This window comes from Sorex araneus, chromosome 1 (assembly GCF_027595985.1).
Source record: "Sorex araneus isolate mSorAra2 chromosome 1, mSorAra2.pri, whole genome shotgun sequence".
NCBI lineage: Eukaryota > Metazoa > Chordata > Mammalia > Eulipotyphla > Soricidae > Sorex > Sorex araneus.
The window spans coordinates 449,556,293-449,582,352 of record NC_073302.1 but is presented as its reverse complement, the minus strand read 5'-3'; positions in this window follow the sequence as shown (position 1 = coordinate 449,582,352).

Here is a 26,060-nt window from a genome sequence, read left to right as displayed (position 1 = left end):
TTACAGTTTCAATTTCCTTGATATTAATAGGTCTATTTAAATATTCCAAGTCTTCTTGGTTCAGTCTTGGGAGATTGTAGGAATCAAGGAATTCGTCCATTTCTTTTAAGTTCTCTTGTTTTATGGCACACAGATTTTCAAAGTAGTCTCTGATGGTCTTTTGAATTTTATTGGTTTCTGTTGTGATGTCCCCTTTTCATTTCTGATTTGGTTTATTAGGGTTCTCTGTCTCTCTTTCTTTGTGAGTCTTGCTAGTGGTTTATCATTGCCTTGCTATCACCTTTCAGGTTATTTATGGACCAACTCTGTGCCATAAGTAAATATTCAATGGTGAACAAAATAGATAACTTCTCTGTACTCATGCCCAATAATAACCAAACTTATTTATCAAATAATGATAGTGAATTAAGGTGAAATTACATCCTGGGAAATAATTAAATATATCACTCAATAGGATATATACCATTTAATACTTAGAATATATAAAATATCTTCTTCATAACCCTTTTAATGAAAATAGTATTACCAATATTCTCATTTTACAGATGAGCCAAATTATCCAGAAATATGGATACTCAAATTCTGAGAACATGTGCAAAGTTCAGTTCTACCAATGCCCTTCAGTCTCACTCCCCAGACAAAAAGTTATCACTGAACAGAGTTGGGTTCATTGACTGTTGGCAAGGAGGCATGGAACACCATGGGAAGCCTCAGAGTTAGGGTGAGAGAAAGGACTGTGTGTAGGATGTGGACTTGTGTGAACTGTGTTCACTAAGTTCAGTAGCCTTTCAGCTTATACTTTAAATCTGTTTCCTTTCACAGTCTTGGTGCTCAGACCTAGAGACAAGACCCTCATGATACGTCCTGAAGGAGTCAGACTTAGTGATCACATCAAGATGGTATCTGCACTTTGTTTTGCTAATTGACTTGGTATTGATCGTAGCTCCTGGGAAATGTGGTTTGGACAGGAGAGGTATGAAAATTAGACTTTATTGGATGTGTGTGTGAGTTTTTCAGCATACTCGGTGGTGCTTGGGGCTTATTCCTGGCTCTAGGCTAAGGGATAACTCCTGGCTTTGCTTGGGCACCATATAAGATGCCATAGATCAAACCAGCCAGTATTGGCTGTGTACAAGATAATTGCTTACCCACTGTACTCTCTCTGGACCCAAGAAATATATGTTCGATTTTATTTTTTTGGCTTTAGAGCTACAATCAGCTTTACTTAAGGCTTAGTTTTGGCTTTGTGCTCAAGAATCACACTAGGCAGTGCTGGAGATTGAACTAGGTTTGGCCTCATGCAAAGCAAACTGCTTATCCCCTGTGCAATCTCTCTGGTCCCTATTGTTTGGATTTCACAGTAATTCATTGAGGAATAATTCATATGGAAGAAGACGTTCATGTCATGATAGTCTTAAATATGATATATAATGATAGTCTTAAGTATGATGACTTTTGACATGTATGATGATTTTAATAAGTATGAGTTTGACATGTCTATATATATGATCACCATTTAGAGAAAATATTAGATAAACATTTAGATAAGGATACAATTTGAGAAAATTGCCACTAAACATGATGATTTTTGACATGCATTATCATTGTTTGGGGGTCACTTTCCCGTGGTGACCTGAGGATTCTCAGGTATGTTCAGGGCCAGTCACTGTCCCCCGAACCAGCTGATGATGGATGAAGGAATGGGGCCTGAGTTGGTTGGTAATCAGGAGCCATTTATTTAAGCCTCACAGCATTAGTTATAGAGAAATCATGAAGGGTTGGGGGTATCAATTACAGATAGGTGTGGTTGAACATTATCATAAACTATGAACACATGTAAAGCCCTTCCTGTGGGGGAAGTTCTAGGAGATTTACCCAAGGACAGAATCTCATCTAGGGGCTCAAGCTCTCTAGATTCTCTAGATTCCTAGATCCCAAGGGTAGAATTTCATCTAAGGACTATTGTTTTCTCCTTCACTTTGCCAATCACTTCTATCACTTGTAGTCTTATTAATCTTAGATTTGAGGGAAGGGGCGCCAGTAACATCTCCATCCGTCTCTGTCGCAAGCCAGTTTAGCCCAATGATAATTGCTTGCCCCAGGAACAGGAAGAGCCTCAAATCGTTCATTCAGAGATTTGATGAAAAAACCTGACCATCTAGTTTGTGAGCAGTCATGAGGTCTTCTGACATCTTGTGGAATCCAGTCGGTAACAGCTCTAGTCCAGTGGTCGTCTCTGAATCGCATGACATGACTGGCCCATCTGATTTTGATGCCCTGGCAAATGAGACAGCATCCCTGATTTTTGACCCATCGACGGAGGTCAGAACTCCGGATTCCTTCTCTCACTTGAGTGAGACAAAATATTCCCAGCATAGTTCTTTCGATTCCTCTTTGGGATACCCTAATAGCATTCTCATCCTGTTTGTGTAGGGCCCAGGTCTCTGAGGCATATGTTAGTGCAGGAAGAATGGTGGAATCGAAAGAATGTGCCCAGAGTCGGATGTTCTTCATTCTCTTAACCACCTCTTCGATGCTCTTGAATGCATTCCACGCTGCTCTCTTCCTCCTGCGCAGTTCTGGCACCAAGTCTTACTCATATTGATTTCTCGACCCAGGTACACATAGCTGCTGCATTCGGAGATGTTCGATCCATAGAGAGCAAATGGAGCTTCATGGACCAGTTTGTTTTTCATGAACATCGTCTTGTTGAGATTCAGCTGCAATCCGACCTTTCCACACTCGTGGTTGAAGTCGGTCAGCATTTGTGCCGCTTGGCTAATGTTTGGTGTTATGAGAACGATGTCATTAGTGAAACGGAGGTGGTGTAATTGCCAACCGTCTATCTTCACTCCCATTCCAGAGAACATTGCATGATGTTCTCGAGGGTGGCACTGAAGAGTTTTGGTGAAATGGTATCACCCTGCTGCACCCCTCTCTTTACATCAATGATCACTTCCTTGTAGAATTGTGAGATCCTGGTGGTGAATCCACAATACAGCTCATGGAGGATTTTTATATACTGAGTTTCCAAGCCCTGTTTGGCCAGGGCTTTGATGACCGCCTCAGTCTCAACAGAATCAACGGCCATCTTTAAGTTGATGAAGTTAGACAGAGCGACATCTTGAACTCTTGCGAAACTTCAATGAGTTTGGTCACTGTGTGGATATGGTCTATCGTGCTGAATCCCCTTCTGAACCCGGCTTGCTTGCATAGTTGTCCTTTGTCTAGTGTTCTGCCTATCCTATTCAGGATGACAAGAGTGAACAACTTGCAAACGATAGTTGCCTATGTCGTGGATGTCTCCCTTCTTGTACAACATAATGGTCCTACTGGTTTTCCACTGGGATGGAACCTTGCATTCGGACAGGTAGTATGTGAAGAGTCGGGTTTGTGTATTGATGGGTACTGGCGGCAGATTCTTCAGGTGTTCGGGTCTTACCTTGTCCAGACCATGTGCTGTTCTTGTCTTTACCAGCAAAATGGCGTGCAGATTTCAGAAGGGAGAACGTTGAGAACGACATTTTCATCCTGCAGAATTTGTTATGTGGGCAGGTGGACATGGCTGTCAAAGAGATCCGAGTAGAAGTCATGAATAATTTTCTCCATTGCCTTTCTGGAGGATGTGATAGATCCATCGGGACGTCGAAGGGCAGTCATCTTGGTCTTGTAGTTGGAGAAGGACAGGAGAGCATTGCGAATACTTTTCCCGGCGTCTGCTGCACTGGCCAACACTGCTGCTCTTCTCTCTTTGAGGTCTTCCTTTATCGCATCTCTGCATGGCCTTGTGAGCTCGGACATTACCTTGTGGTTACCTGAGGTTTGTGCCAAACCACGTTGACGAATGAGCTCGAGTTTCCGAAGACAGGTGTCTGTTTGTGGCTTTCTCACTCTCGCCATTTTTCGCACAGAAATGGAGGTGCTGAACCAGTCGACCATATTCCTCGTCGATGTTGTCAAGGATGGCATCTTCCCACATTGCTGCAATAGTGCCAAAGAGCTCCCAGTTGGTGCTCATTCTGGGAGTTGTCTTCTTAGACTTAAATTTTGCAGACTTTCTCCCCGCTCTGTGAAGTAGAATTTCGCATGGAGGAGATGGTGGTTTGATCCCGTTTGGAATTTTGGGACAATAGCGACATCCGTCAGGAAAAACCTTCAATTGAATATGATGTGGTCAATTCCATTGTGGAACTGTCCACCGGGAGACTCCCATGTCCAGCGTTTAGATTCGGCCTTCTGGAACTGTAAGTTACCGTGGATGTTCTTGGTCCACATGATGAATTCAGACAGTCTCTCACCCTGATCGTTCCATTCTAGGCCATGTGTCCAAATGTGGATTTCTTCGGGAGACTTTCTCAGACCTATCTTGGCATTAAAATCAACAACAATTATCTTGTAGAAGGTGTGATCTTCTTTATAGAACTTCTCCAGTTCCATGTAGAACCTCTCAATTTCCTCTTCATCATAGTTTTAAGTTGGTGCATAGATGATGAAGATAGAAACTGCAGGCAGTGAGCCACATCTATTCAAGCGTAATCGTCCAATTTGGGTTGTTACGCATTCAAATGAATCAATGCTCATGGCCAAGTTTGTGTTGACAAGGACAGCAACGCCACTACCCAGCCACTGCCACCCTCCAGGTTGCTCTCCGGACACCTGGGCTGAACCTCATGCACGAGTGAAGCCCCGCAAAGCCAGGTAAGCAGAACTTTGCGACCTTAGCTCTAGGTTCAAGGAGACCTGGAAACAAGATCCTCTGTCTGCCTCCTCCAATCTCTGGCATCTGACGGAGGGGTCCAACCCAGATGCTCCACCCTACCCAAGATAAATAGCTCACTGGCCGACCCCCACTACATCCGCTACCCAGCCACTGCTACTATCCAGGTTGCTATCCGGACACAACATAAAACACTTAATACCTACTATTCCTGCACCATATTTGATAGGGTTCAAATTTGGTGTGAACCATGGTAACACCTCTAAGGGCGATTGGAGGCCACCCTAAAAGCCTCCGTCCCTCTCGGAGAGCCCAGCAAGCTACCGAGAGTATTGAGCCCACACGGCAGAGCCTAGCAAGCTACCTGTCATGTATTCATAATGCCAACAGCAGTAACAACAATTGGCCTCATTCACCTGTCACCGAAAGAGCCCCCAATACAGTAGCATTAAGAAAGATGAGCAAAGAGATGCTGAAAAAATCTCGGGGACAAACTAGACTGCCAAAGTGAAGAAAGACTAAAATGGTTGTCTGCACTTTCAATGCACGGACACTGGCATCAGAAGCATCCATCGAGGACCTGATGGTGCAAGCCCAGAAGATCAAGTACGACATCATTGGTCTGACCAAAACGAGGAGACATCAGTCACATCACGCCATTTTCAACACTGGAGAAGAGTTGTTCCTTGGAATGTGCGACACTTTGCTAATAATCCCTTTAAACAATTCTATCAATTTTACTTCTTAATAATATTTCTAATCATTTTGAATGAACACAGTAAGAGATATATTGAGTTTAAAAGGTGGCTCTTCCTGGGGACATCTTGCTGTATATAGCAGACTACAGTCCTCAGACCAGATTAGTTTTTCTTAACCCCAGAAGGGTCCTTATTCAATCACTTCTTTTTGGGTCATGTCAGTTTTCTCTCTGACCATGCTCTTACCTTGGTGTACTTCGTAAGGTGCTTAACCTGGCCATTTTTGATGCCAGGCTTGCCCTGAGTCCATCTATGTCCCTCGGTGAGACCCTTTTGTGGGATGTTATAAATTAAGTGCAACTGAGGCTTAAGTCAAGTAAATGTGAGAGATGCCCAGGAGTAAATATTATTCAGAGTCCATTAACTCCCATGTTACAAAAGTATAGCCTTAACTGTTTTCCTTTGTCTATACAGAAAGGATGTTGCTCTAAAATAAACTATGCAAAGGACATAAAGGAAAGAGAAAAGCAATATTTCACTTTCATATACAAAATCTAGAGCCCTCAGAAGATTTGACCTATAGATTACAGGGTCTGATTGGTGGATCACTGTATCACTGTATCACTGTCATCCCGTTGTTCATCGTTTTGCTCAAGCGGGTGCCACTAATACCTCCATTAGTCCCTGTCGTGTGCTAGTGTAGTCTGATGGTGTATTGAGGGATCTTTCAGGGTCAGGGGAATGAGGACCATCATTATTACTGTTTTTGGCATATCAAATATTCCACAGATAGCTTGCCAGGCTCTGCCATATGTGTGAGATACCCTCAGTAGCTTGCCGGGCTCTTCAAGAGGGTTGGAGGCTTTTATTGGCCTCTAATTGCCTTTACAGGTGTTCCCAGGCAGGCATATATATTTATATATATTTCCCTCTATGATTTGTGGCCTATTACCTGAACCCCATCAAATATGTTGTGGTAATTATTTAAAATGAGTATAGAGTATGCTAGGAGTATCACTTCTCACTCAAGTGAGAAAAGGAATCCAGAGTTCTGACTTCTGTTGATAGTCAATAATCATGGACACTGCCTCGTTTGCCAAGGCATCAAAAATCAGATGGACCCGTCATGTAATGTGATTTAGAAACTACCGCTGGACTAGAGCTGTTACCGACTGGATTCCAGTTGGTGGTGAGTTTATCTCAATAAACCTAAGCTTCCTGTGGAGGGAGAAGGGCAAACCAATGTTAATCCATAAATAGCTTAGAACTATGATTGAACAATGTATGATCACAATTGATAAGTGTGAGGACTTTTGACATGTCTACATATTCGATTACATTTTGATAAAGATGTTCACATTTGTGGATGTTCTTGCTGCTTCTTCTCAAAGAAGATCCTATCACTTGTATCACTTATAGTCCCAATGATCTTCAATTTGCTTGAGCGGGAGCCAGTAACATCTCCATCTGTCCCTGTCGTGTGCTAGTGTAGCCCAATGATATCTGCTTGCTCCAGGAACAGGAAGAGCCTCAATCTTTCATTCAGGGATTTGACGAAGAAATCTGACCATCTACTTTGTGGGTGGTCATGAGATATTCTGACATTCCATGGAATCCAGTCAGTAACAGCTCTAGTCCTGCGGTCGTCTCTAAATCGCATTACAATATAATCTGACTATTGTTGAATGTCTTATAATGGACTCACACAACATGTGGTCTTATGTCTGACTATGTTCTTTTTGAATACTTTTGAGATTCATTGTGTTGCCTATCATTTACTCTTTATTTACTTTGGGAGGCCACAGATGGTTGTTCTCTGGGCTTACTCCTGGCTGTGTGTGAAGATTAACCATGGAAGAGCTCAGGAAACCATATAGGGTGCTGGTAATCAAACCTGAGTTAACCACATGCAGGGGAAACATCCGAACTACTGAACTATCTCTCTGGCCCCAACTTTTTGTTTTTATTTATTTATTTATCTTGCTTTCTGGGTTACACCCGGCGATACACAGGGTTTTTCTCCTTGCTCTGCACTCAGGAATTACTCCTGGCAGTGCTAAGGGACCATAGGGAATTGATCCCGGGTCAGGTGCATGCAAAGCAGACACCCTACCCTCTGTGCTATCACTCCAGCCCGAACTCTTTTATTCTTAGCCCTGAAACAGTATCTATCATGTGATATACCACTAGAAGTATTTTAATTATAAATTTTATATTTTGTTCAATATATTTTAAATAATTCAAAGACTTAATCGATCCTTAAAAATAGGCACTGAGTCCAGCCTGTTCCTCGGACCCTGAGAACCCCAGCCTCCCTGCCACCTCTGGACTGCTGAGTGGCCGGTACGTCGCCCCCAAGCACTGCAGCTGTTATGTCTTCTGGCACAGGTGTGTGATGTCCCCTCGACCCGCCCTTCCGCGGTAGTTTTTGGGAAAGGGGCGTGGCCTAATAGTCAGTGGTATGGCCTAGGCAAAGTGGGCGTGGCCTCTATTCTGGCCACAGATATTCTTCTCAAACCCATCAATATGTTGTTCCATCTGAACCTTTATTACCTATGTCATGTCCAAGCGTAACATCCTAGCTATCCATAACAGTAGGACAATAAAACACAAGACTTCACATAAGGTTTAAAGGAACATCTGAGTGGGAGGCCATGTTCTGGAAGAGGAAAATAAAAAGGCAACCACCGTTGACTGAGCCCGTATAGAATCCTTTTACACAACAAGAAGGAACAGGGATACTGATCTTCAAGGTCCCTCTTCCATACCACCACAACAACATGAAGAAACAGCGCAAATCCCCACCACAAGCAGAGGACGATGAAAGGAGTCCAGAAGCCTCAATAGGCATTTCCTGCAAACTTTAGCTCTCTGATAAAGAATTCAGAGTTGAAATCCTCAAGACGTTCAATGAACTCAACGTAAAGGTTGTCAACTTAATGGAGAACCTGACAGTAAAACTACAACAGACAGCCAAGAAAATAGGGGAAGAAAGACAGCAGAAATAAAAAACCTACAAAAAGAAATGAAGGATTCGGTAGATGAAATAAAAAACTCTCTGGCTGCCCTCAACAATAGAATGACTGCAGGAGAAGACAGAATCAGTGGATTGAAGATGAGTTGCAAGAAGCCTACAGGCAACAACAAACAATGGGAGGGGACCTCAAAATAGCTCTAGGGACACTCAGAGCCCTAGGGGGTGATTTCAAGAGGAACAATCTTAGAATCATTGGAGTACCAGAAGGACAGGGAAGCAACCCCAATGAAAAAGACACAGTCAAACAAATCATTGCTGAAAACTTCCCAGAGTTGGAGAATGCAGGCATCCACATTCAAGGCACCCGAAGGGTGCTAGCTAAAAGAGATCCTAACAGAAAAACCCCAAGACATGTCATAGTTGCAATGATGGACATCATGGATAAAGACACAATACTGCAAGCAGCAAGGTCAAAAGAGGAAATTGCATACAAAGGAGTACCCCTTAGATTCACAGCAGATCCATCAGAGGAAACCTTCCAAGCCTGAAGGAAATGGTGGGATATAGTGAAAAAACTCAATGAAATAAACGCTTCACCAAGAATACTTAATCCGGCTAAAATCTCATTCAAACGCGAAGGAATGTTACACTATTTGGGGGATAAACAACAGCTCAGGAACTTCATAGACTCAACACCAAATCTAAAAGAAGCACTAAAGGGGCTATTTTAAGACAAGAAGAACCCCTACAAGCACAACAAACCCTTACAGAAAGATGGCGCAAAATCCCATAACAATAATCTCTCTTAATGTCAATGGTCTAAATTCACCAATTAAGAGACACAGAGTGGCAAAATGGATTCAGAGACTCAACCCAACATTTTGCTGCCTGGAAGAAACGTATCTGAATAGCCAGAACAAACACAGACATAAAGTCAAGGGATGGAAAACAATCCTGCAAGCAAACAACTGTCTCAAAAAAGCTGGGCTGGCCTTACTAGTATCCGACAACATAGATTTCATGTTGAAAAAGATTAGAAAGAATAGAGATGGCCCTTTTTATTAGTCAAGGGATATGTACAGCAGGAAGAAATCACACTCCTAAAGGTGTACGCATCCAGTGAGGGACCAGCCAAATTCCTACAACAACTGCTAACAGACCTTAAGAAGGACATCGGGAGTAACATAATAGTAATTGGAGAATTCAACACTGCCCTATCACCCCTGGATAGATCAAGAAGATTAAAACCCACCAAGGAAATATTGGCTTTGAAGGAAGAAATAGAAGAGACAGGGCTAATAGATCTATACAGGGCTTTATATCCCCAAAACAGGAATACACATTCTTTTCCAGTGCACATGGAAGATTTTCCAGAATAGACCATGTGCTGGGCCACACAACATACCTCAACAGAATCAGGAAGATAGACATTGTATCAGCTATCTTTTCAGACCATGATGCACTGAAGATAGAAGTTAATCATACACAGACACAGAAAACCAAATAAAACACCTGGGAATTAAACAACTCGATATTGAACAATGAGTGGGTTAAGAAGGAAATCAAGAAAGAAATAAAAAGGTACCTGGAAACAAATGAGAATGAAGACACAAGCTAGCAGAACCTATGGGACACAGCTTAAGCCTTGTTAAGGGGAAAATTTATAGCTCTGCAAGCATTCCTCAGGAAGGAAGAAAGGGCCCACATAAATAACTTGACCTCACAGCTTAAGATTTTAGAAAAGGACCAACAAAAGGAGCACAGAAGAAAAGAGATAATAAACTTAGGTCGAGAAATCAACAACAAGGAAAACCAAAAGACAATCCAAAAGATCAATGAAACCAATAGCTGGTTCTTTGAGAAAGTAAACAAGATTGATAAATATTAGCAAGACTCACAAATAAAGAGAGAGAGAACCCTTATAAACAGAATCAGAAATGAAAAAGGGGGACATCACAACAGAAACCAAAGAAACTTTAAAGATTTTCAGAGACTACTTTGAAAATCTGTATGCCACGAAACAAGAGAACCTAGAAGAAATGGATAAATTCCTGGATTCCTACAATCTCCCAAGGCTGAACCGAGAATAACAGGAATACCTGAGTAGTCCTATTAATATCAAGTAAATTGAAACTGTAATCAAAATTCTCCCCCAAAACAAAAGCCCAGGTCCAGATGGATTCACTAGGGAATTCTTCCAAACACTTAAGAGGACCTGTTGCCAGTTCTTCTCAAGCTTTTACAGGAAATTGTAAAAACAGAACCCCCACCAAAAAAATTCTACCAGGCTCATATCTCCCTAATACAAACAAAGACACCACAAAAAAAGAAAACTACAGTCCAATATCCCTGATGAACACAGATGCGAAGATTCTCAACAAAACATTAACAAACAGAATTCAACATCTCATCAAAAAGATCATATACCACGACCAAGTGTGAATCATCCCAGGGATTCAAGGATGGTTAAACATTTGGAAATCAATCAACACAATCCATCATATCAACAAAAGAAAAGATGAGAACCATAAGATCATATCAATAGATGCAGAGAAATCATTGGACAAGATCCAACTTCTGTTCATGATGAAAACTCTCACCAAAATGGGTTTTGGAGGAACTTTCCTCAAGATAGTCAAAGCCATCTACCACAAACCTATGGCAAGTATTATCCTCAATGGGGAAACGCTAAGGGCCTTCCCTCTAAGATCAGGGACAAAACAAGGATGCCCACTCTCACCACTGCTGTTCAATAAAGTACTGGAAGTACTTGCAATAGCGGTTATTCAAGAAAAAGGTATTAATGGCATTCAGGTAGGAAAGGAAGAAATCAAACTCTCATTATTTGCAACGATATGATAATATACTTAGAGAACCCTAAAGCCTCTACCAAGGAATTCCTCAAAACAATAGACTTGTATAGTAAAGTTGCAGGCTATAAAACTAACACCCAAAAGTCCATAGCTTTCCTATATGCAAATAATGAAAGAGAAGAAAGCAACATGATAAAAGCAATCCTTTCACAATTGTGCCTCAAATGATCAAATACCTCGGAATCAACTTAACTAAGGAGGTAAAGTACTTGTATAATGAAAACTACAAAACGCTACTTCAGGAAATAAAAAGACATGAGGAAATGGAAAGATATCTCTGCTCATGAATTAGAAAAATTAATATTATCAAAATGGCAGTACTCCCCCAAGCATTGTACGAATTCAATGCTATCCCTATAAAGATACACTTGACGTTCTTCAAAGAAATGGAGCAAGCGCTCCTGAAATTCATATGGAACAATTAGCCTCCACGAAGAGCTAAATGAATTCTTGGGAAAAAGAAAATGGGAGGAATCCACCTCCCCTACTTCAAACTCTCCTACAAAGCGGTAGTAATTAAAACAGCATGGTACTGGAACAAAGGCAAAGCTACAGACCAATGGAACAGGGTTGAATATTCTGACATACCAGCCCAAATATATGATCATCTAATATTTTATAAGGGATCAAGAAATGTGAAGTGGAGCAAGGAAAGCATATTTAACAAATTGTGCTGGCAAAACTGGACAGCTGTATGCAAAAAAATGGACTCAGATCTCCACCTATCACCATGTACAAAAGTCAGATCAAAATGGATTAAAGACCTCAACATCAAACCAAAATCCATAAGGTCCATTGAAGACAAGGTTGGCAAAATCCTCCACTTCATTGTAGCCAACGGTATCGTCAAGGCTGACACACCACTGGCCAAGCAAGTGAAAACAGCGATAAATAAATGGGACTATCTTAAACTAAGAAGCTTCTGCACCTCAAAAGATACAGTGACCAAAGTACAAAGATAGCCTACAGAATGGGAAAGTATATTTACCCAATACCCATCCGATAAGGGGTTGATATCAAGGATATACAAGGCACTGGTTGAACTCCACAAGAAGAAAACTGTCGACCCAATCAAAAAATGGGGTGATGAAATGAACAGAAACTTCCCCAAAGAAGAAATACAAATGGTTGAGAGGCACTTGAGAAAATGCTCGACATCACTAATCATTAGGGAGATGCAGATCAAAACAACAATGAGATACCATCTCAAACCACAGAGACTGGCCCACATCCAAAAAAACAAAAGCGAACGGTGGTGGCATGGATGTGTGGAGTTAGGGACTCTTCTTCACTGCTGGTAGGAATGCAGACCTGTTCAGCCCTTTTGGTAAACTATATGGACTATTCCCAAAATATTAGAAATTGAACACCCATTTTACCCAGCAATACCACTCCTGGGAATGTATCCCGGAGAGGCAAAAGGGTATAGTAGAAATGACATTTGCATTTCTATGTTCATTGCAGCTCTGTGTACAGTAGCCACAATCTGGAAAAAAACAGAGTGCCCTAAAACAGATGACTGGTTAAAGAAACTATGCAGCTGTCAGAAAACATGAAGTCATGAAATTTGCATATAAGTGGATCAACATGGAAAGTGTCATGTTCAGTGAAATGAGTCAGAAAGAAAGACATATATAGAAAGATTGCACTCATATGTGGAATATAAAGTAGCAGAGAGGTACGAGCTAGCAATGATGAAACTTCTGGCAGAAATCCCTCTGGACTTAATTACTAAAATACTAAAATACAGAAAGCCAGAACCTCATGGCCGCTATTGTGGACACACAACCTTATATCTCTTCATTCTCAGCAACGGAAAACAAATTATTAAATGCTTCCTTTCCAGCAGATCCGACTCTGGGGGGAGACTCCAAACAATAATAGTGAGTTTTTTGTTTGAATGTAATCAAAGTAAAAAGAAAGTAAAGTGAAATTTATCGGCTATACAGGCGGGGTTGGGGCTGAGGGGCTGGGGCGAGGGGGGGTTTGGGGGGAGGTTTACTCTGGTTCTTGGTGGTGGAATATGTGCACTGGTGAAGGGATTGTTGTACGAGCATTATGTTACTGAGACTCAAGCCTGAAAGCTTTGTAACTTTCCACATGGTAATTCAATAAAAATATTAAATTAAATTAAATTAAAAAATTGAATGTAAAAAAGGCACTGCTTATTTTAGCATAAGCCCATTTATGTACAAAAGAAACCCTTTATATATTCACACTTAGTTAAGTGCCCAAGAATAAAGACAATGATAGAGTAAACGCAAACATTGGAAATACCTGAAGGGTTGTTTAAAAAATTACAAAGGTGTGCTCTCACACACCGGGAGGGGGAGATGTAATGATGTGTCGTGTTGTTTGCGGGCTCTCAGGGAGGCTCTCTTGCTCTCTCTCTCTCTCTCTCTCTGTCTTTCAGCTGCTCATGTTTGGTGCTCTTGAGCCGCTGTGTATGGAACGAATTAGGATGACTCCTCCATGTGCTCTGCTTCTATGTGTGCTGCTGTGCTCTCTTCTGTCTGTCTCTATGTCTGTCTCTGTCTCTGTAGTCTCTTCTCTGGTCTCTTCTGACCTCTCTCTGTTTCTGCCTCTGTGTCTTCTCTCTTGCCTCTGTGTCTTCTGTCTCCACTTCTGTGTCTTCTCCTGTGTCTTCTGTCTTGCCTCTGTGCCTTCTCTCTGCTTCTGTCTCTTCTCCTTGCTTCTGTCTTATTTCTGCCTCTTCTGTCTTGCCTCTCCCTCTAATTCTCTTACAGTCTTAGTTTATACAGCAATCATATAGGGTGGTGACACAAAGGTTGGTTGAACATTAACAAATCAACAAAGAAAGGTAAAACCATTTCTCCAGGAAATTAACAAAATCTCATCTAAGGAGATTACTCCAGATTACTAAGAGATCCACTCAAGGGTGGGATCCAGACAAGGGTGTGTTGCTTTCTTCCTTCCTCAACTAGTAATCCACTTAATTAGTTGTAGTAAATCTACTTCTAATACTTCTACCAATGTCATTCTATATGAGCATAGTAAGATACAAATCAAACTTAAAGTTTGGTTCTTCTTGAGGACATCTCACTATATATTCTAGACCACAGACCTCAGGTCAGGTTAGTCTTCCTAACACCAGTAGGGTCCTAGTCTCATCATTATTTTTGGATTATGACAGCATTTGTCTATCACCATGTTCTCAACTTATAGTTGACTATTGTGGCGCTTTGGTCTGGCCCATTTTGATGCCAGGGTAGCTCACAGCTTGCCCTGGGTCCATTTTGTCCCTCGTCGGGACCCTGATTTTGGGGTGCTAGGAACTGAGGGCAACTGAGTTGAGAAAGCAGATGCCCGGTAGTAAATATTATTGTAGTCAATCATTTCCCAAGCTACAAAGCACAATATTAACTGTCTTCCTGTGTCCACACAGAAAGGACATTGCTTTAAGGTAAACTAAGTTCCCTGTAACAAGGCTAAAAGGACAAACCCAATGTTATCTACACAGCCCCAATTAAATTTAGGTTTTCTCAGGATAGTAATGCTGAAGAGGCCCAAAATCTCTAACAGCTTTATCTTGGTGTGCAATGGGGTCTTTCACAGAATCTGTACCCGGTCATGCTGGAAGTTGGGGATTTGACACTTCAGAAAATTCCACAGAAATAATTTAAAATCTAGAAGTTTACAAACAAGACTATTTAGTGTTCCTTCCATATGAGCCATGCTTGGCTCTTGTCCAAGATATTTCACAACTCTTAAAGGACTGAGGAGAATTTTGCACATATTTTCATTTAGTAGAATGTATAACCCAAACCACATTTTGTGCATGACTTGGACACTAAACCTATATTTTCACCATAAATAACATAAGTGAGGTCAATTGACCTAGAAAGGAAAGGAATCATAAAACTTTAATAGTCTTACTAATTACAGTATTCCAAATAAAGATAAAAATTAAAATAAGAAAGAGTAAATGAATTACATATGATGGGTAGCAAAAGATGAAAGTATTTAAACTATAAAAAATCACACACTGTTGTGGGTATAGCTTAACAACAGAAGGTTTCTGTTCAATCCCATAATTCTCTCTCTCTCTCTCTCTCACACACACACACACATACACACAACATGCTTATACCATGACAATTTAGAATTGTAGTTAAAAGCTCTGTAAGTGACCAGAATGGCTAGAATCTGGGTGTTACAAGATCAAAGAAATAGTTTCAAGAACTCAGTACATGTTTTGCATGCAGGAGACCCAGGTTCAATCACCAACATCACATGGCATCCCAAGCACCTGGAATTACTCCCAACCCCTGTATTCCCATATGCAGCCTCAATCCTCCACAAATTGGTGTTACTTTCTCTCAGAAATTCTCCACATTCTCTCAAATCCATATATATACTAATTCTTAGTAAATTATAACATCTCTATAACTATGTAACCTAGAAATTCATGTCAAAATGGCGCTTCTCCAAGAGCCTGAGATCTCTAGGGAAAGACCAACAGTTTTAGCCATGATGAGGTATTCCTGGAACAGCCTCACCACATTTAGTGATGATCTTCTCTGTTACAGCCACTGGCCATGCTGCTATTCCCTCATTTATTTCTTGTAGCAATGTTAACTGATATTAAGAGGAGCATGATATGTATATTAGTTAAGCAAAATTTCACTGAAACTCTGCGATATTTTTTCTCAAAGAAAGAAGTAGAAAAAAATAGGCTTTGGAAGAAAAAATGAGCAACATTTATTATAAATGCTTATATCAGCCATGGACAGTGGGCTGGCCATAGGCTGTGGAAGTTCTAAAATACCAGTGACTAATGAAGGATTTGGTAGATGAAATAAAAAACTCAGTGGGTACCCTCAACAGTAGAATGACTACAGCCAAAGACAGAATCAGTGAGCTTGAAGATGAGCTGCAGAAAGCTTACAAGCAACAACAAACAATGGAAAAGACCTCAAAATAGCTCTAGGGCGAATCAGAGAACTAGGGGCTGAATCCAAGAGGAACAATATAAGAATCATCAGAGTACCAGGACGGAGAGGCAACATCAATGAAAAAACCACAATTAAAGAAATCATTGCTGAAAAGTTCCCAGAGCTGGAGAATGCACGGATCCAGATCCAAGGAGCCCGAAGGATGCCAACTAAAAGAGACCCTAATAAAAACACTCCAAGACCTATCATAGCCACTGATAGAAGCACAATATTACAAGAAGCAAGATCAAAAAAGGAAATCACATACAAAGGAGCACCCCTTAGATTTATAGCAGACTTATCAGAGGAAACCTTCCAAGCCCGAAGACAATCTTGGGATATAGTGAAAAAAATGAAATAAATGCCTCACCAAGAACATTTTATCCGTCTAAATAAAAAAGGCAGGGTGGCCATACTAGTATTCAAAAACATAGATTTCAGGTTGAAAAATATTAGAATAAACAGCAAAGGACATTTTTCATAATCAAAGGATATGTACAGCAGAAAGAAATCACACTCCTAAACATATACACACTCAATGAGGAACAGCTAAATACTTAAAACAACTGATAATAGATTTTAAGGAGGACATTGGTAGCAACATAATAGTGTTTGGAGACTTCAACACTGCTTATGACCTCTGGACAGATCAACAAGATTAAAATTCAGCAGGGAAACACTGGCTTTGAAGGAAGAAATAGAAGAGAGAGGGCTAATAAATCTATAAAAGGCTTTACGTCCCCCCAAAAGAATACACGTTATTTTCTAGTACATATGGAACATTTTCCAAATAGGCCATGTCTGGGTCACAAAACGTACCTCAATAGAATCAGGAAGATAGAAATTGTATCAACTATCTTTTCAGACCACGATGTACTGAAGAGAGACGTTAATCACGCACAGATGCAGAGAACCAAATTAAACACCTGGAAATTAAACAACTCAATGTTAAAAAACAAGTAAGTCAGGAAGGAAATAAAGTAATAAATCAAGAGATACTTGGAAACAAATGAGAATGAAGAAATGAGTTACCAGAACCTGTGGGACACAGCAAACAGTCATGTTAAGGGGAAAATTTATAGCTCTGCAAGCATTTCTCAGGAAGGAAGAAAGGACCCACACAAATAACATGACTTCACAGCTCAAGATCTTAGAAAAGGACTAACAAAAGGAGCTCAAATCAGGCAGAAGGAAAGAAATAATAAAGCTTAGAACAGAAATTAATGAGATAGAAAGGCAAGAAACAATCCAAAAGGTCAATAAAACCAAGAGCTGTTTCTTTGAGAAAATAAACAAGATTGATAAACCACTAGCAAGACTCACAAAGAAAGAGATAGAGAGAACCCAAATAAACCGAATCAGAAATGAAAAGGGTGTCTTTGTTTGCTTTTGGTATTAGGGAGATATGTGCCTCGTAGAAACTGTTCGGAAGGGTTCCTGTCTTTTCAATTTCCTAGAAAAGCTTGAGGAGAACTGGCAACAAGTCTTCTTTAAATGTTTGGAAGAATTCGCCAGTGAATCCGTCTGGACCTGGGCTTTTGTTTTTGGGGAGACTTTTGATTACAGTTTCGATTTCCTTGATATTTATGGGCCTATTGAGGTATTTCACGTCTTCTTGGATCAGTCTTGGGAGATTGTAGGAGTCAAGGAATTCGCCCATTTCTTTTAGGTTCTTTTGCTTCGTGGCATACAGACTTTCAAAGTAGTCTCTGATGATCCTTTGAACTCCTTGGTTTCTGTTGTGATGTCCCCCTTTTCATTTCTGATTCAGTTTATTAGGATTTTCTCTTTTTCTTTCTTTGTGAGTCTTCTAGCGGTTTATCAATCTTATTTATTTTCTCGAAGAACCAGCTCTTTGTTTCATTGATCTTACGGATTGTTTTTCGGGTTTCCATATCATTAATTTCTGCTGTAAGTTTTATTATTTCTTTCCTTCGATCTTGTTTGGGTTCCTTTTGCTGGTCCTCTTCTAAGATCCTGAGCTGCGAAATCAAGCTATCTATATAGGCCCTTTCTTCCTTTCTGAAGAAGGCTTGGAGAGCTATAAATTTTCCCCTTAACACAGCTTTAGCTGCGTCCCATAGGTTCTGGTAGCTTGTGTCTTCATTCTCATTTGTTTCGAGGTATCTCTTAATTTCTTTCTTGATTTCCTCCGTGACCCACTCATTGTTCAATAGTGAGTTGTTTAACTTCCAAGTGTTTGATTTGGTTCCCTGCGTCTGTGCATGATTAACTTCCATCTTCAGTGCATCATGGTCTGAAAAGATAGTTGATACAATTTCTATCTTCCCAATTCTATTAAGGTATAACTTGTGGCCCAGAACATGGTCTATTTTGGAAAATGTTCCGTGTGCACTGGAAGAATGTGTATTCTTTCTTTTTGGGGTATATAGCCCTGTATAGGTCTATTAGCCCTGTCTCCTCCATTTCTTCCTTCAGGGCCATCGTTCCCTTGCTGAGTGTTGTTCTTGTCGATCTATCCAGAGGTGATAAGGCAGTGTTGAAATTTCCAACTACTATCGTGGTACTAGTTATGTCCTCCTTAAATTCTGTTAGGAGTTCTTTTAAGTATTTAGCTGGTCGTTCATCAGGTGCATATATGTTTAGGAGTGTGATTTCTTCCTGTTGTATATATCCCTTAGTGAATATAAAATGACCTTTGCTGTCCCTTCTGATCTTTTTCAGCCTGAAATATATGCTATCAGATACTAGTATCGCCACCCCCGCCTTTTGTCATCAATGGAGAAAAACTAAGGGCTTTTCCTCTAAGATCGGGGACAAGACAAGGATGCCCACTCTCACCACTTCTCTTGAATATAGTATTGGAAGTATTAGCAATATCCATCAGGCAAGAAGAATCGTGGAGTTGAAAAGATATGCTCAGAGCCAGAGGTTCTTCATCCTCTTAACAACTTCTTTGATGGTCTTGAAGGTGATCCATGCTGCTTTCTTCTTCCTGCGCAGTTCTTGTGCCAAGTTGTTCCTCATGTTGAGTTCTCAACATAGGTACACCGAGCTATTGAATTCAGAGATATTTGTTCCTTTTTTTATTTTTTTTTATTTTTTATTGTGGAAAGTTACAAATTTACAAAGTTTTCAGGTTTAAATCTCAGTTATACAATGCTCGAATCCCTTCACCAGTGCTCATATTCCACCACCAAGAATCCCAGTATAGCTCCACCCCGCCCCCTCAGACCCCAAACCTCCCCACACCCCTAGCCCCCCCACCCTAAGCCCCCCCCGCCTGTGTAACTAATAAATTTCACTTTAGTTTCACTTTGATTGCATACAATATTTCAACAAAACTCACTATTCTTGTTTGGAGAGTCTCTCCCCTAAAGTCAGACCTGCTGAAAAGGAAGCATTAGATAATTTGTTTTCCATTGCTGAGGATGAAGAAGTATGAGGTCGAGTGACCACACTTAGCGGCCTCTCAGTTTTGGATTTCTGTAATTTAGTATTTTAGTAACTAAGTCCAGAGAGATATCTGCCAGAAGTTGCATAGTTGCCAACTTGTACTTCTCAGTTACATTATATTCCACATATGAGTGCAATCTTTCTATGTCTGTCTCTTTCTTTCTGACTCATTTCACTCAACATGATACTTTCCATGTTAATCCACTTGTATGCAAATTTCATGACTTCATGTTTCCTGACAGCTACATAGTATTCCATTGTGTAAATATACCAGAGTTTCTTTAGCCAATCATCTGTTTTCGGGCACTCTGGTTTTTTCCATATTGTGGCTATTGTGAACAGAGAGGCAATGAACATGGAAATTCAGATGTCATCTCTACTATACCTTTTTGCCTCTCCGGAATATATTCCCAGGAGTGGTATTGCTGGGTCAAATGAGAGCTCAATTTCTAACTTTTTGAGAATCGTCCATATTGTTTTCCAAAAGGGCTGAACCAGTCGGCATTCCACCAGCAGTGAAGGAGAGTCCCTTTCTCCCCACATCCACGCCAACACCGGTTGCTTTTGTTTTTGGGGATGTGGGCCAGTCTCTGTGGTGTGAGATGATATCTCATTGTTGTTTTGATCTGCATCTCCCTGATGATTAGTGATGTTGAACATTTTCTCATGTGCCTCTTAGCCATTCGGATTTCTTCTTTGGAAAAGTTTCTGTTCATTTCATCAGCCCATTTTTTGATCGGGTTGGCAGTTTTCTTCTTGTGGAGTTCAACCAGTGCATTGTATATCCTTGTTATCAACCCTTTATCGGATGGGTACTGCATAAATATCCTTTCCCATTCTGTAGACTGTCTTTGTATTTTGGTCACTGTTTCTTTTGAGTTGCAGAAGCTTCTTAGTTTGAGATAGTCCCATTTATTTATCTTTGTTTTCACTAGCTTAGCCAGTGGCGTGTCAGCTTTGAAGATACCTTTGGCTTCAATGTCGTGGAGGGTTTTGCCGACCTTATCTTCAATGTACCTTAGGGATTCTGGTCTGATGTTGAGGTCTTTAATCCAGTTTGATCTGATTTTTGTACATGGTGATAGATGGAGGTCTAAGCCCATTTTTTTGCATGTAGCCGTCCAGTTTTGCCAGCACAATTTGTTAAACATGCTTTCCTTGCTCCACTTCACATTTCTTGCTCCCTTATCAAAGATTAGATGATCATATATTTTGGGGTGTATGTCAGAGTATTCAACCCTGTTCCATTGGTCTGCCGCTCTGCCTTTGTTCCAGTACCATGCTGTTTTAATGACTACTGCTTTGTAGTAGAGTTGGAAGTTGGGGAGGTTGATTCCTCCCATTTTCTTTTTCCCAAGGATTGCTTTCGCTATTCGTGGGGGCTTATTGTTCCATATGAATTTCAGGAGCGCTTGCTCCATTTCTTTGAAGAATGTCAAGGGTATCCCTATAGGGATCGCATTGAATTTGCACAATGCTTTGGGGAGAATTGCCATTTTGACAATATTAATTCTTCCAATCCATGAGCAGGGGATGTCTTTCCATTTCCTCGTGTCCTCTTTTATTTCCTGAAGTAGTGTTTTATAGTTTTCATTATACAAGTCCTTTACCTCCTTTCTTAAGCTGATTCCGAGGTATTTGATTTTTTGAGGCGCAATTGTGAATGGGATTGCTTTTCTCAGGTCACTTTCTTCTCTCTCATTATTTGCATATAGGAAAGCCATGGACTTTTGGGTATTGATTCTATAGCCTGCAACTTTACTGTACGAGTCTATTGTTTCTAGGAGTTTCTTGGTAGAGGTTTTAGGGTTCTCTATGTATAGTATCATATCATCTGTGAATAGTGAGAGCTTGATTTCTTCCTTTCCTACCTGAATGCCCTTAATGTCTTTTTCTTGCCTAATCGCTATTGCAAGTACTTCCAGTACTATATTGAACAGAAGTGGAGAGAGTGGGCATCCTTGTCTCGTCCCTGTTCTCAGAGGGAAGGCTCTTTGTTTTTCCCCATTGAGGACAATGCTTGCCATAGGCTTGTGATAAATGGCTTTGACTATATTGAGGAAGGTCCCTTCTATACCCATTTTGGCGAGTGTTTTCATCATAAACGGATGCTGGATCTTGTCAGATGCTTTCTCTGCATCTATTGATATGATTATATGATTTTTATATTTTCTTTTGTTGATATGGTGGATTATGTTGATTGATTTCCGGATGTTAAACCATCCTTGCATCCCCGGGATGAATCCCACTTGGTCGTGGTGTATGATCTTTTTGATAAGTTGTTGAATTCTATTTGCTAATATTTTGTTGAGAATTTTTGCATCTGTGTTCATCAGGGATATTGGCCTGTAGTTTTCTTTATTTGTGGTGTCTTTGTTTGCTTTTGGTATTAGGGAGATATGAGCCTCATAGAAACTGTTAGGGAGGGTTTCCGTTTCTTCAATTTCCTGGAAGAACTTGAGAAGGACTGGCAAAAGGTCCTTTTTAAATGTTTGGAAGAACTCACTAGTGAATCCGTCTGGACCTGGGCTTTTGTTTTTGGGGAGACTTTTGATTACCATTTCAATTTCCTTGATGTTAATTGGACTATTCAGGTACTCCAGGTCTTCTTGGTTCAGCCTTGGGAGATTATAGGAGTAGAGGAATTTATCCATTTCTTCTAGATTCTCTTGTTTCGTGGCATAGAGATTTTCAAAGTAGTCTCTGATGATCTTTTGTATTTTATTGGTTTCTGTTGTGATGTCCCCCTTTTCATTTCTGATTCGGCTTATAAGGGTTCTCTCTCTCTCTTTCTTTGTGAGTCTTGCTAGTGGTTTATCAATCTTGTTTATTTTCTCGAAGAACCAGCTCTTGGTTTCATTGATCTTCCGGATTGTCTTTTGGGTTTCCATGTCATTAATTTCTGCTCTAAGTTTTATTATCTCTTTCCTTCTGCCTGGTTTTGGCTCCTTTTGTTGGTCCTTTTCTAAGGTCTTAAGCTGTGAAGTCAAGTTATTTATGTGGGCCCTTTTTTCCTTCCTGAGATATGCTTGCAGAGCTATAAATTTTCCCCTTAAAACGGCTTTAGCTGCGTCCCACAGGTTCTGGTAGCTCGTGTCTTCATTCTCATTTGTTTCTAGGTACGTTTTGATTTCTTCCTTGATTTCCTTCCTGACGCACTCATTGTTCAATATCGAGCTATTTAATTTCCAGGTATTTGATTTGGTTTTCTGCATCTGTCCACAGTTAAGTTTTATCTTCAGTGCATCATGGTCTGAAAAGATAGCTGGTACAATGTCTATCTTGTTGATTCTGTTGAGGTATGTTGCGTGGCCCAGCGCATGGTCTATTCTGGAAAATGTTCCATGTGCACTGGAAAAGAATGTGTATTCCTTTTTTGGGGGATATAAAGCCCTGTATAGATCTATTAGCCCTCTCTCTTCTATTTCTTCCTTCAAAGCTAGTATTTCATTGGTGAGTTTTAATCTTCTAGATCTGTCCAGAGGAGACAGTGCGGTGTTGAAGTCTCCATTTACTATTGTGTTGCTCGAGATGTCCTTCTCGAGGTCTCTTAGCAGCTGTTGTAGGTATTTAGCTGGTCCCTCATTGGGTGCGTAGACATTTAGGAGTGTGATTTCTTCCTGATGTACACATCCCTTGATTAATAAAAAGTGGCCTTCACTATCCCTTCTAATCTTTTTCAACCTGAAGTCTATGTTGTCCGATACTAGTAAAGCCACCCCGGCTTTCTTGAGGGAGTTGTTTGCTTGCAGGATTGTTTTCCATACTTTGACTTTGAGTCTGTGTTTGTTCTGGCTATTCAGATGTGTTTCTTGCAGGCAACAGAATGTTGGGTTGAGTCTCTGAATCCATTTTGCCAGTCTGTGTCTCTTAATTGGTGAATTCAGACCATTGACATTAAGGGAGATTATTGTTATGAGATTTTGTGCCGTCTTTGTGCAAGGGTTTGTTGTGCTTGTAGGGGTTGTTCTTGTCTTACAATAGCCCCTTTAGTGCTTCTTTTAGGTTTGGTTTTGAGTCTATGAAGTTCCTGAGCTGTTGTTTATCCCCAAAGTAGTGTATGATTCCTTCTAGTTTGAATGAGAGTTTAGCCGGATAAATTATTCTTGGTGAAGCGTTGATTTCATTGAGTTTTTTCACTATATCCCACCATTGCCTTCGAGCTTGGAGGGTTTCCTCTGATAGATCTGCTGTGAGCCTAAGGGGTGCTCCTTTGTATGCGATTTCCTTCTTGGACCTTGCTGCTTGGAGTATTGTGTCTCTCTGGAAGACGTCCATCATTGTAACTATGATATGTCTTGGGGTTTTTCTGTTAGGATCTCTTTTACCTGCCACTCTTCGGGCGCCTTGAATCTGGATGCCCGCATTGTCCAGCTGTGGGAAGTTTTCCTCAATGATTTGTTTGACTGTGTCTTTTTCGTTGGTGTTGGTTCCCTGTGGTTCTGGTAGTCCAATGATTCTAATGTTGTCCCTCTTGAATTCATCCCCTAGGACTCTGATTCTGGCTAGAGCTATTTTGAGGTCTCTTGCCATAGTTTGATGTTGCCTGTAGGCCTCTTGCAGCTCATCTTCAAGCATACTGATTCTGTCTTCGGCTGCAGTCATCCTATTGTTGAGGGAAGCCAGAGAGTTTTTGATTTCATGTACGGAATCCTTCATTTCTTGTTGAAGTTTTTTTTATTTCTGCTCTCATTTCTTCCCGTATTTTGTCGGCTGTCTGTTGTATTGTTTCCGCCAGGTCTTCCTTGAAGTTGTCCATCTTTGCATTGAGTTCATTGAACATGTTGAGGATTTCAAGTCTGAATTCTTTCTCAGAGAGGTCAAGTTTGTAGGAAGCGCCCATTGAGGTTTCCAGACTCCTTTGATCGTCCTATGGTTGCAATGGGGATTTTCGCTGTTTCTTCATGTTGTTTTGTGGTGATATGAAAGAGGGCCCTTGATGATGAGTGTCCCTGTTTCCTTTTGTTGCGAAAAGGGATTGTGGATAGGCTCAGTTAATAGTGGTTGGCTTTTTACTTGCCGGTTGTAGAACCTGGTCTCCTACTGAGATGTTTCCTTCAGTTCTTATGTGAAGTCTTGTGTTTTATTGTCCTACTGCTTGCGACTAGCTAGGATGTTAGTCTTGGATAGGATGTTGAGGAAACTACTTGCTGCCGCGTGAGCTTTGGCCGCCGGCAATGAGGCCACGCTCACTTTTCTTAGGTCACGCCCCCTGGTGGTTAGGCCACGCCCTTTTCCCACAACCTGACAGCAGTCAATGTGCTGGGGGTGGCGTGCCGGCCACTCGGCCGGCAGTCTGGAGGGGAGGGAAGCCCGGGGTGCTCAGGGCCGCGGAGCAGGCTGGGTCCGGAAGGGCGGGTTGAGGGAGCGTCACAGACCTTTGCCAGAAGACAGGACGGCAGCGGCGCTTGGGGTCGGCGTGCCGGCCACTTGGCCGGCAGTCCGGAGGGGAGGGAAGCCCGTGGTGCTCCAATGTTTGTTCCTTTGAGAGCAAATGTGATGTCAAGGACTTGTCAGTTTCTCATTAACATTGTTTCATGAGATTCAGCTGCAGTCCGACCTTTCCATACTTGACGTCAAAGTCCACCAGCATTTGTGACGCTTGGCTGTTTGGTGTTATGAGAACAATGTCATCAGCAAAGCGAAGGTGGTGTAGTTGCTGACCATCTATCTTCACTCCCATGCCTTTCCTTTCCATTCCAGTCGTCACATGACGTTCTCTAAGGTGGCACTGAAGAGTTTCGGTGTAATGATATCACCACACTGAAGTCCTCACTTTATGTCAATGATCACTTCCTTGTAGAATGGTGAAATCCTGGTGGTGTATCTGTAATACAGCTTGCAGAGAATCCTGATGTACTGAGTGTGAACTTCCTGTTTGGTTAGGGCTTCGATGACTGCTTCAGTCTCAACAGAATCAAAGGCCTTCTTTAAATCAATGAATGTTAGACAGAGCAGCATCTTGACCTCTTGTGAAACTTCAATGAGTTTGGTCACTGTGTGTATATGGTCCATCATATGGAATCCTTTTTGGAACCCAGCTTGCTCACATGGTTGTCCTTAATCTACTATTCTGCATATTGTATTCAGGATGACACGAGTGAACAACTTGTAGATGACGAACACCAGGCAGATTGGGCAATAGTTGCTGATGTCATGGATGTCTCCCTTTTTTGTACAACAGAACGGTCCTGCTGGTTTTCCATTGGGACTGAGCCTTGCATTCGAAAAGGTTGTGTGTGAAGAGCCGAACCAGTGTATTGACGAGTACTGGCAGCAGATTCTTCAGGTGTTTGGGTCTGACTGTGTCTGGATTGGGTGCTGTATGTCTTTACTGATGAAATGCCATGTCGGATTCTGAAAGGAAGGACATTGGGAATGAAATATCCATCTTGGAGGAGTTGGTTTGTGGGCAGGTGGACG